Source organism: Peromyscus maniculatus, chromosome 7 (genome assembly GCF_049852395.1).
Source record: "Peromyscus maniculatus bairdii isolate BWxNUB_F1_BW_parent chromosome 7, HU_Pman_BW_mat_3.1, whole genome shotgun sequence".
Taxonomy (NCBI): Eukaryota; Metazoa; Chordata; class Mammalia; order Rodentia; family Cricetidae; genus Peromyscus; species Peromyscus maniculatus.
Genome location: NC_134858.1, coordinates 34,505,739 through 34,515,884, shown reverse-complemented (window position 1 = coordinate 34,515,884; position 10,146 = coordinate 34,505,739). Strand labels below are relative to the sequence as shown.

Genomic DNA, 10,146 nt, shown 5'->3' with positions numbered 1-10,146 from the left:
GGTAGTTGTTTGTGACTGAGACTCTGTCCCAGTAGGGAAGCAGCTTTGAGGAAACGGATGCTTCCTGACCGGCCCTCCCTCGGTGCCTTAGAGAACTGGGAGGAGACCAGAGGTGAGAAACTCTCTAACCTCTACACTTCAGCTGTAACCCTGGACACTTAACTTCAGCCCTAAGGGTTACCTCATGTCTAAGTTAGGGTTTCTTAAATGAAATCCTCCCACTGACCACATCCTTAATTCTCCAACCTGACAGCTCTATCTATTTGAAGCTTATGCTTAAATCTTGGTCTCTATCCTTTCCCATTAGACAGACACCTAACAGAGGGAGATAGGGACCCAGAGGTGGAGCCTGACACAGGAGTGAGGAGCTGAAGATAGAGTCCAAAGGGGTGGCAGGCCAAGAAATCAAAGAGGAAGAGGAGCAGTGTGTATCCTTGGTCCATTCCCTAGGAACAGATAGACTGAGCCTCAGAGGCTAGAACAGAGGAATGACCCAGAACCTTGAGAACAAGCTGTGAAAATCCATGGATGGTGTTCACATTTTTTCCCTAACAGACTTGAAAACTGGGTCTGTGGAGTCTTGGGCAGATTCCTTCATCATCACAGTGAGTTTCCTTCTCTGTATAATGGAAATATTAATAATCAATCCCCCCTTGAGATCCAGAGTAAAAATGGAATGAGATGAGACGTAAAACTACTTAACACAGACAGTGCTTGACACATGAGTGACTTTTTTTTTTTTTTTGGCTCATTTTTATGCACATCCCACCCCTGAAGCTATTTGAAGCATCATCAGTGAGGATGAGTTTCAGACCTTGGGAAGATGGTTGGAATGAAGCCTTCTCAGGGTCTGGCCTGGCCTGACCCCTGTCTCCTATGTCTACATAAGCAAACAAGCTTTGCGACAACCAGCTGACTACATTGGCCCCTCCCTAAAACCCAGAGAGTCTGCTCTCTTCTCAGCCCAGCTCCTGTTTACCAGTCTCTTCCTTCCAAATCTGGAATCTCAGCCATTTCCTAGAGCTGTGCACAGAAGGCCAAGGCCAAGCTCTGGGTCTCAGCGGAAGAGCGTCCAGCCTTTGTTCTCAATTGTTCTGGCCAGCTTCTCTGGAGGCCCCTGAGCCAGCTGACCCTTCTCCCTTCCTCCCCCTCCCTACTGAGCTTCAGGGTCGGTCTCGAGCTCTGACAACTGACAAAGTTTCAGAAGGCGCCTTCTCTGATTCTCTTCTCTCTCCTGAGACAGACCAAGACAGATTAAGACCGAATCAGTAAAAGAAAACGCTACCGTCTCAACAAACTGAGTGGTTCCGTGGGCTGCAGAATGGATGGAGTGGAGGTAACAGAGTGACTGAGCTAGATGGATGGGAACTGAGATCAGCAAGAACAGGAGATTTCAGGAATAGAGGCACAGAGGGTGTGGTGGTACAGGGCTGCAATCCCAGCACACTGAGGGGCATGAATTTGAGTCCAGTCCAGGCTGGACCCTGTCTGAAAACAAAACAAAACAACAACAACAATAATAATAAAACCAACAAAGTAAAGCAAAAAAATGGAAGCACTGAGGGTGTTCACCAAGTCTGACTTCTCTGTGGAGGGTCCATAGGGAGAAAGTCAGACTGATGAAAGGGACATTTATATGGCTGAAGTCAGCCAAAGACAGGACAGGAAAGGGTGTGGCCGGCAGGTTCAATGACCCCATAGCTAACCCGGGATTTCCCAGGTACACGCAGGGGCCAAGAGTGGCTGAGCTCCACAAGAACGCTGTCGGCAACTGTCCCTTTTCAGTCTCTTTTGCTGCTACTTGAACTAACCAAGTTCTCTGCTCATGTCCCAATGTCAACTTGATTTTATTTTAGTTTCTATAATCCAGAAAGATCGTATATATTTTCCTCAAAAAAAAAAAAAGGTCAGTCTCAAAGGCGCTCAGATTTGTCCCCAGGCCTGGGCCCAGTTGAGTAGAATAGATGCGGAGACAGGGAACACAGGGAGAGAACCAGAGTCTACGGCAGTTGAGGCGTGGCCTCTACCTATAGACATATAGTCCTATAGTCCCCCATGCTTAGAGTTGCTTTTGAAACGGTCTCTTCTCTCCTCAATATGCTGAAGCGCCGTCTGTTGAAAACCGAAGGGGGTCAGAGGGAACTGACTGCGAGCCATTCCTGCGGGACATTAGGATCCTGAACGCATCCAGGGGAACTCGGAGATGCATGTTCACTTCCAGCAACCTGGCCCACCAGCACTCCAATTGTCTCATTTCCACAAACTAAGGAAGAGCCTACCACATGAGTCATGGGATGGTGTGGATGCGTGGGAGCCAACTCCTGTTTCTATTTTAGGAAGTTTGCTGCTTTAGGGGTCTGGTGACGTGCAAGCTCAGTGATCAGCTTAAATTGCACCTTCCGTCACCTCTGGTGCTAGTGTTTGGTGAGTGACTTGTTCCTGGCTGTTTGAAAGAGGGAAGAGAGGAAAAGGACCAAGCATCCTTCTGAGTGGCCCTTCAGAGCCAATTCCACTTTACAGCTGGCTCTTTGCTTCTTTGTAGTGTTTTATGCATGTGTGGCTGGGGACCCCTCTCCAAGCTGTCAGGGTCAAAGGACAAACAGGTGGCATTTGAAGCCAGATACAGGTAAGTATTCTACTGAACAAGCAACCTAAAGTAAGTTGGATAACCTCTCTCAGGCCATTTCCTCACTTATAAAACATCTGGAGGGCTATGTTGTACCCAGGAAACTTAAGTATGTTTTAAAAACCATTAATTAATTGACCCTTAAATGTCCTGGGTACAAGTACAGCACAGTTCTCTTCCTGAGCAGCACAGCCAACCCTACATACACTGGGGTCTAAAGTCTTCTTTCCTTTAAAGCAAAAAAAAGTATTTATTTCTATATTATGTGTATGGGTATTCCTGGGCTTCACCTGCAGTGCCCTCAGAAGGTACTGGATTCCCTGGGACTGAGTTACAGATAGTTGTGAGCCAACATGTGGGTGCTGGGAATTGAACCCTGGTCGTCTGAGAGAGCAGTCAATGCTTGAACTACTGAGTCATCTCTCCAGCCCCTCTTTTTTTCCTTTTGCTCAAGTCAGGTTGCTCTCAATCTCTCTAAGTTTTTTAATCTTTGTCCCAAGCGGCCAATGGCTGGAGAGAAACTGAGTCAAGCCAGGACACAATGATGACTTCTTCTTTGCTGGCTAGGAGTAGTGTGCTGATGTCACTTTGCTGGCTCAACTTATCTCTTAGTTCTTTGTTCTATTCCCAAGGCCTGAAATCACATCTGTATGTACATACAAACACTCTCTTAGAAATCTCCTTACTTGAATGTAGTGTGTGTATGTGTGTCTGTGTGTCTCCATGTGTGCGTGTGAGTGTGAGCAACAATGTGAAAGCAGGTGGAGATGAGAGAACACCATGTAGGAGTTGCTTCTCTCTACCATACAGGTCCTAGGCTGTCAGGCTTGGTGCAAGATGCCTGTACCCACTCTCTAAGTAATCTTACAGGCTACAACACACCTATTCTCTCAACTCCACATCACCTCTATTTTTTTTTCAAGTAATTATGGGTTACACCTACACCAAACATTGCCTGCCTGGAGGTTCAAAGGCTGATGTCTTCTATAGATATAAACTTTATGTTCATTCTGTTATGTGGTGCCTTAATAAGAGGGCTTGGGTCATAAGAGGGACATTTCTGAAGAGGGCCCAAGGAAACAAGGATGCTGAATTGGGTGCAATTAGGAAGACAGGACATTCTATAATACTTTCTTTCCAGAAGAGTACCTGGTTATTTCTTCACAATGTGGTGCTTAGTCAAACAGTTTCCTTTCGTCTTCTGTTATGAACAGCACAGTATACTGCCTCAGTCAGGGTCTCTATTGCTGCGATGAAACACTTGGGGAGGAAAGGGTTTATTTGGCTTACACTTCCACAGCACTGTTCATCATCCAAAGAAGTCAGGACAGAAACTCAATCAGGGCAGGAACCTGGAGGCAGGAGCTGACACAGAGGCCATGGAGAGGTGCTGCTTACTGGCTTGCTCCTCATGGCTTGTTCATTCTGCTTTCTTATAGAACCCAGTCCAGGTGTGGTAGCACCTATAAAGGACTGGGCCTTCCCTCATTAAATACTAATAAAGAACACCCTAAAGGCTTGCCTACAGCCAATCTCCCCCCATCCCGAGACAGGGTTTCTCTGTGTACTCCTAGTTGTCCTGGAACTCAATTTGTAGACCAGGCTAACCACGAACTCACAGAGATCCTCCTGCCTCTGTCTTTCAAGTGATGGGATTAAAGGCATATACCACCACCACCTGATCCTGCAGCAGACATTAAGGAGGTATCTTCTTAATTAAGGCACCCTCTTCCAGGTAACCCTAGCTTGTGTCAAATTTACACAAAAACTGCCGAGCACAACCACCTCAAATTTTCATTTGAATAAATCCTACCCAAAGCCTGGGATCCCGGAGCAAGGAAGACTTTAACAATTGTAGGAGCTTTAATCTTGGCTTTTCCAGTCTTCAAAATTGTGAAAAAAAAAATAAGTCTGTGATCTTTATAAATTACTCAGTCTTAGGTATTCGGTTACACAAAATGCACGAAGATAGACTCCCAGTCTGACCTTAACGGTTTAATGGTTACTCTTGAGCAAGCTGAATGGAGGTGGTACACATTCAGAACCCCAAAACTTGACAGAGGAGGCAGGAGGATCAGGAGTTCAATGCCATCCTTGGCTACATAGCAAGTTTGAGAATAGCCTGGATTCCATGAGATTGTCTCAAAATAGAACAACAAAAAACTCCACAATAAAATAGTAAAATAAGTTTCCCTAGAGCACCTTCTTCCCAGGAGAAGAATGTCAGGGCCTTGGGATGTATTCAACCTTAGGTAATACTCATATTTTTGTCTCAAAATAAGTTTGTTGTTATTGTTGTCCTTAAACACTGAATGCTCAGAACAACTGGTGAGTTTAAATTTTATTTATTTAGTTATTTACAAGGGTCTTATTGTGTCATCCAGGCTGGAGTTGAACTCACCATCCTCCAGTTATCAGCCTCCCAAGTGCTGGGATTATCAGAAGACCCACGACCGTACCCTGTGTGGTAGTTTGAATGAGAATGACCTCCATAGGCTCATATGTTTGAATACTTGGCTCTCAGTTGGTAGAACTGTTTGGGATGGACTAGGAGGTGTGGGCTTGTTGGAGGAGGTGTGTCATTGGGGGCGGGCTTTGAGGTTTCACCCTACTTCCCTCACTTCACGAAGAAGTGTCTCTGCTATTTTTGTTTGTCAAATTCCTTGAAAAATCTTGTGGAAATTTTTATTCAAGTAGATTGAACATATAAAAAAAACTAATATTCTACAACATAGTCTTCTTATTTATGAATAGGCTTATTTCAAGTTTTATGATTTGCTCCCTGTAAATCTTACACATTAGTTGTAATTTAGCTAATGTGTTAGTCCTTGTACTGCAGATTATTTGCAAAAGGAGCTGCAGTGATCCCCATCATGCCTTACTCTTGTTCCTTTGTAGTGTCTGCTTCCTCTCATCAAGAAGGAAACTGGAGCCAGCAAAATGGAGCCAGTTAAAAGCACTTGTCCCTCAAGCCTGACTACCTGAGTTTGATTCCCTGAGCCCATGGTGGGAGGAGAGAACTGACCCCAAGTGTGTGTACTTGCTTTTGCACACACACACACAGACACACACACACAAAACGTACATATACACATACACACCCACCATCAATAACAATAGATAACAATTTTGTTTTATTTTTGGTTTTTGAGGCAGGGTTTCTCTGTGTAGTGCTGGCTGTCCTGGAACTCACTCTGTAGACTAGGCTGGCCTTGAACTCAGGGATCTGCCTGTCTCTGCCTCCTGAGTGTTGGCATTAAAAGCATGTGCCACTACTGCCTGGTTTATTTTACTTTATTTTTTAAAGAAAATAAACCACTTTCTCAACTCCTTGCAGATGGGCTGGCTTTGTGATTTGCTTTGACCAACAGAATACAGCAAAAACAGTGCCTTTAGAATTTCCAGGAGGACCAAGCCTTAATTAAGAAGCCTTGCAAATTTTGCATTTGTCTGGCAACCCATGACTTTGGGACTACTAGCTCGGTGTGGCCACAGAGAACAAAGATGAACTCTCATATCTCAGGAGTCCCAAACCTGCTTGGGCATTTGTCACTAGACATGTGAAGCGACCCAGTCACCCAGCTCCAGTGTAAGCTGTTGGATGACACAATCGTGTAAATGACCCCAGGAAGCCCGAGCCAGTGAACTGCCTCTTTGAGTCCAGCCCTAACTGTTAATACGAGGAACTACAGGCAAATAAAACTGCTATTGTTTTGAGTCACTTAGTTGTGGGGTGGATGGTTATGTTTGCTACAGAGAAAAATTGTCTGATTTAAATAAAGTGACAATTTTGTTTTTGTTTTCAACCTTTATTGTTAGTTTGCTTGCTTTATCAGTACAATATTGGATATTAGCATGACTATAAGCATCCGTATTTACTTCTTTATTTTTAAAAGGATTATTTCTGATATATAACTGTTAATAATGTGAAGTATTGGGATTTTTTGTTTGTAGATGTTATTTATCTGATGACTTTAAAAGTTTCCTCTAATTTCTTTCTTTTCTACTTCACCAAAAACTTTTAATCAAGAATAAACATCAAATTTTACAGATATTTATTTTGCAATGTATTGAGATGATTTGCCTCCATTAATCTGTTAGTGAGGCTGGTGATATCTATGAAAGGTGATGCTTTTCCATGGGAATGATGATCTAGAGTTCTCCTAAGAGCGAATTATCATAAAAGCCTGAGCCTGACCCCTGAATTACTCTGTGGCTTCCTGTTCAGTGACAATCTCTTGCTCCCACAAATGTTCTCGTGATTGTCGTCAGTCAATAACATCTCTTTGAACCTCTAGAATTGTGAACCAAATAAATCTCTTTTCGTTTTAAGGTTTACCTGCTCCAGGTGCTTTGTTTCGGCGATGAAAACTGGATCAGTAAGAAAGGCATGCTAGTAGTGACAGGCGTAGCTAAGGCTGTCTCAGGCAAGCAAGAAGCGAGGCTGTGCAATAAGTCATGCACCTTTCTAGCCTTCTTCTTTGTTTTTATTGTATTCTTATTTGCAGCACTGGAGAATTGAACCCAGGGCCTTGCCTTGCTAGACGGGTGCTCTACCACTGAGTTACCCTAGACCCCCTCCTCGCCCTTTTTAACTTATTTTGAGACAATGTCTTGCTCAGTTGCCCGGACTGGCTTTGCATTCACAATGTAGTTCAGATAGACCTTGACCTTTTGACCTTCCTGCCCAGCACAGGAATAGCTAGGATGACAGGTGTGTGCCGCCATACCCAGCCTATAGTTCATTTCTTTTATGTAAACAGCTACCTGGCTTCCTTTTGCTTAGCATTTGCTTGATAAGCCTTTTCCTGTAACGTTACTTTCAACTCTTCCAAACCATTGTTTTCAATATATTTCATTTAAGTGGCATATGGCAAGATTTTTAAAAATGCAATCTGACATATCTCTGTACTTGAACTGGACAATTTTGGTCATTTACAAATTAGCTTTTTTCTCTATCATTTAACTTTTTACTTTCTACACATTTTCTTTACCCTCTTTTTCACTTTTCTTGGAAGTTTAAGAATGGTTTGAATTTGTATTTATATCCTTAATATGTTTTCTTCTTTATTGGTGAATTAAATATATATGTAATATATAAAAATATATAATGAAAGTATACAGCATGAACTATATAATAGTAGATATACTATATATATATATACATATATATATATATACTATATATATAGTAAAAGTGTAATTTGATATAGTTTCTCATGCAGTTCAAGCTGCTGGAAATTTGACCCTGAACTTCTGATCTTTCGGTGGTTTTTCTTTCCTTCTCCATGAATACTTACTAAAATCTGAAGTTACTATTTGAACCACTTCTTCCTTCCCTTCTAGTGTGTTGAAATAGTTTAATTCTGATAAATTGTCTCAACTTAAGCCCTAGAATTTTCCTGTCTTGTGCTTCTCAAGGTTTTGGGGACTACAGACTGAACACTATCATTTTATAAGGCTTTATTCACATTTTCTTAATTTATTAATTAATTAATTTATTGCCTTGTCCTTGTTTCTCAAACCTTTCTTTTGGATTCATTTTCTGCATTTCTGTGAGAAGTTCCTTTACTGTTCATGGAAAATCCCAGGTCTTGTTTTGTTTGATATCTTTATTTTATTCTCAAATATGAAAGTCTGTTTTATTGCAGATGGTGGCGCACGCCTTTAATCCCAGCACTTGAGAGGCAGAGCCAGACGGGTTTCTGTGAGTTTGAGGCCAGCCTGGTCTACAGAGTAAGTTCCAGGACAGCCAAGGCTACACAGAGAAACTCTGTCTCAGAAAACAAAACAAAAGAAAGAAAGTCTGTTTTACTAGGCAAAATACTCTTAGTTGGTAGTTGTTTTTGCTGCCCTCTTGAAAGGGATTACTCTACTTCCTAATGATTTCCACCACTACTGTCTTCTAAAATTGTCGGAGGTTCATTTTTCTCTCTCTGCCTTTCAGGTTTCACTTTATCTTTGACGTACTCTATTTTACTACTGATTATGCACATGTGGTCATCTTTTTCTATTTCTTGTTTGTTAATCTTTTTGTGTATTTACCAGTTTTAGAAAACATCTAGGGTTGGAGAGATGGCTCAGTGGTCAAGAGCATTGGCTGCTCTTCTAGAGGACCCGAGTTCGAATCCTTACACCTATGTAGCAGCTCACAACCATCTATATCTCCAATTCAGGAGATCAGATGCCCTCTTCCGGCCTCTAAGGGGATTGCATGCATGTGGTGTACAGATACACAAACAGACAAAACATCCATATACATAAAATAAAGGAAAACATTAAAAAAAAAAGAAAAAAGAAAAATATCTAGTCACTGACTTTTAAAATAATGGATTTCCAGATTGGCTGTGGTACGCCAAGCATTTAATCTTAGCACTCAGGAGGCAGAAGCAGGCAGATTTCTTTGAGTTTGAGGCCAGCCTAGTCTACACAGAGAGTTTCAGGTTAGCCAGGTCAACATAGTGAGACCCTGTCTCTGAAAAGAAAAAATAATGCTTCCTGGAGCTGATGAGATGGCTCAGCAGTTAAGACTGCATAATAGACTTGCAGAGGACCCAAGCTGGGTTCCCAGGACTTGTCAGGCAGCTCACAGCCACCTGTATCGCCAACTCCAGGGGATGTGACACCTCTGGCCTCCAAGGGCACCTGCACTTGCATGCACATATCCACACATACATATAATGAAAAATAAAATAAATCTTTAAAAAGAATAATGGTTTCCCTTCCATTCTCTCTATTGACATCTAGATAAAATATGCCACATTTTCATTCTATATGCATATCCCTTAATCTCTTTTTCATATTTTCATCTTCATGTCTTTCTGTCTGAGTAGTATCAGGCATATATTCAAATTAGCTATCCATCTCTTCAGACTTATTTAATGTGCCATTTAACTTTTTTGATTACCTTTTGGTGTTGTTGTTTTGCTTTATTTATTTATTTATTTATTTATTTATTTATTTATTTAGAGACATGTTCTCATGTAACCCAGGCTGATCTTGAACTCCTGATCTTCCTTCCTTCATCTTCCGCATAGTAGGACTATAGGTGTGAGCCACGCTTAACAGTTTTATTTCAATACATTTTGTATATATTACATTTATTCGGGGGGTGTGTGTGTGTGTGCTCGTTTATATGTGAATGCAAACGTGTGTGTGCACATGCCACAGCATTCATGTGGAGGTCAGGGGGCTAAATGTAGGAGTCAGTTCCTCCTTCCACCATGTATGTTCAGGAGATCCAACTCAGCTTGTCAGCCTTGATGTCAGGTGTCTTGACCTGCTAGCCATCTCACCAGTCCCGTTTTTATTTATAGAAGTTCATTTTGTTCCTTTTCCAGTTTGATCGCTATTACAGTCTTTATAGTTGTTGCTTGTTGTCTTCTGTTCCTTCAAGCACCCCATCATTATTTTGCATCTGACAATTCCAATATCTTGAGGCATTGAGGGTTTAAACCCATTGCATCTTAAATTGTCTGACTCTCATCCACGGTGATTTGTTTCCTTGTATACTTATTGAC

At 42.0% G+C, this 10,146-nt stretch overlaps 1 long non-coding RNA gene across 1 annotated transcript; it reads left to right on the top strand.

The window, feature by feature from the left end:
- The first annotated feature begins 842 nt into the window (after window positions 1-842).
- LOC143274226 (uncharacterized) lies at window positions 843-7,726 on the top strand. Its single transcript, XR_013052695.1, has 3 exons — window positions 843-1,336; window positions 2,107-2,626; window positions 5,964-7,726. It is a non-coding gene; the product is annotated as an uncharacterized LOC143274226 (long non-coding RNA).
- The last annotated feature ends 2,420 nt before the right edge of the window (window positions 7,727-10,146 follow it).